The following is a 2904-nucleotide window of genomic DNA, read 5'->3' on the forward strand; positions in this document are numbered from 1 at the left end:
GAGTTCAACCGGTTAGCCAACAAGTCGGGCGATAGAAATATAACCATTACAGCAGTGTCCGTTCAGCTGACCTCTTCACCTCTCGTTAATTATTTAAAGATACACATATATCAAAACCCTGAGACATGCTGATTGAAAAAATACTCGATATTCTCGACCCTGTTAATCTTGCAGCCTCGATTATAATATATCGTAATGATATAATATATCTCTCCTCGAGTACAAATAACAGCATGAAGTCATAGCAAGGTACAAAACAATGGCGGAAAAACCGATGTTGTAGTAACGAGGCAGTCAAGGTGTTAAAATGTTTAGTGTTCAAGACCGATTGACACTGAACCATTAATCTTGACCTTGACCGTGTTGGGGATGTGTAAGGGAACAACACATCCTATTGATTCGTTATTCCGGACACTTGTAAATCCGGAATGTTACGTGGACCAGGGATAATCTACAGCGTCTTCTATTCTCCCTGGTGGAACGTTATGGGGTTCCGCCATATTGTTTTTGTTGTCATCGTATCCCAGTTGATGCTCATGATATCAGTCACAGGATTGGACACAAAGAAATGACAACATCTATGAGTGGAAATGCTTTATCATGTTCCCTGTAGTTCACATACGTGACGTGTATCCGTCTTGTCTCTGTATTGGATATGCGATATGAACAATACTGATTGCCTGTACATGATTTTGATGAACGTATAACATGTTATGATAATGAAGCAACGTTACAGTTTATGACCGGGAAAATAAAGTAGACGTCCATGTTTGATGGAGTTTAAAAATGAAAAGACACAAGATGTGGTTATCCAGCGGTCATATATTTGATTGTCCAGTTTGGTATGTTTCGATACTATAATTCTTTCCTTGGTTGTTTATAGAATATTTATTCACCACGAAACACACGAGATTGAATGAACCCCTTTGTGTATCTACTCTTGTTGCTTCTAATGTCGCTTTTCTCATCAAATATTGTTGCTTCCTGTCCTGTTACTACCACAACAACAACAACAACTACTACTACTACTACTACTACTACTACTACTACTACTACTACTACTACTACTACAACTATTACTACTACTACTACTACCACCACTACTACTACTACCACCACTACTACTACTACCACTACTACTTCCACTACTACTACTACTACTACTACTACTACTGTTACTACTACTACTACTACTCTACTACTACTACCACTACAACTACTACTGTTACTTCTGCTACTACTATTACTAGTACTACAACCACTACTACTACTACTACAACTACTACTACTACTACTACTACTGTTACTACTACTACTACTTCTACTACTACCACCTCTACTACCACTACTACTACTACCACCACTTCTACTACTGTTACTACTACTACTACCACTACCACTACTACTACTACTACTACTACTACTACTACTACTACTGCTACTACTACTACCACTACTACTACTACTACTGCTACTACTACTACTACAACTACTGCTACTACTACTACTACCACTACTACTGTTACTTCTACTACTACTACTACCACTACTACTACTACTACCACAACAACTGTTACTTCTGCTACTACTACTACTACTACCACTACTACTACTACTACTACCACAACAACTACTACTGTTACTTCTGCTACTACTACTACTACTACTACTACTACTACTACTACTACTACTACTACTACTGTTACTACTACTACTACCACTACTACTACTACCACTACTACTACTACCACTACTACTACTACTCCTACTACTACTACTACTCCACTGGAGATCTGCAGCATACTGCAGCACATAATGCCTTAACAGTTTCATGTTGCTGGACATGCATTTCGACAGGTTTTACTTTACGGTTCAGCGCAATTCTCGTTTCGCGCACCTGTCGGGGGGTGGAAGAATGGGAAGTTGTCATTAACAAGGCTATAACATTAAGGGGTACAGCCAAACTGACATGTTATGTGTTATGTGTTATGCATTGTAAACAAATACAGAATATCCCTTCATAGACGTCAGGTAAACGAACATGTGATAACAAACTTTGTCAATATAATGTGAAATGTGAGATGCGCTATCACTTTTGTCTGTTTGCAGTGAAAACGTACCAATCAATTTCACTTTAAACAAAAATGTAAATCAAATAAAGTGAAATTAAGATTGCGAATCCTCATTAAAAGTTGTTTAACAGACGATAATAGAATCAAATCGCTATTTTTGGTTTGTATAACAAGGGAGTAAACGCAGTAACTGGAACAGTGATACAAATGCACGTGCAGTACGTGATGAGACTTAACTTAGACCAACCCTACTTGTTCTCGGTGTTTCATTTAATGTGCATACCCCATCGTAATACAAACCAATAATAGCGATTTGAAACTATGATCGTTTGTTAAACAACTTTTATCCTAGTTACGTGGCTTTTTGCGCTTAGTCAGTGTAGTTCTGTAACGCACAATGTGATTGATATAACATCAAGTCCGTACCAGACCGCCAAACTTTTCTAGTGGGAGAGCCTCGTTTTGAGATTTCCACGATTTCCAGGTTTCCGTTTGTCAGAGTTTGCTGTGCAACAGAGCACGCTGCACGACGTGTTTGCAAGGATTAGAAGGAGCGTAGTGTTGCAATATACACGTGCTTAGGTGTATCAAATAATACTGATTAATAATTATGTATCCAGTTAAATGAATTGATCCCAAAATTCTGGACTGGTTATTGTACTAAGTTGCGCAACAGGACGGGACCCAGTCAACAGGTAACGAGACTGTTGTGTAATCAATGTTTTGACTTGTATTGCTGGAATATTGCTAAAAGCGGCGTAAAACTAAACACACACTCACCACACCGTCAGAGAGGTCAGCTTAAAGGTAAAGCACACTCTGACTTTCCTTT

This window comes from Haliotis rubra, unplaced genomic scaffold, assembly GCF_003918875.1.
Source record: "Haliotis rubra isolate DU_JTF1 unplaced genomic scaffold, ASM391887v1 Scf193, whole genome shotgun sequence".
Taxonomy (NCBI): Eukaryota; Metazoa; Mollusca; class Gastropoda; order Lepetellida; family Haliotidae; genus Haliotis; species Haliotis rubra.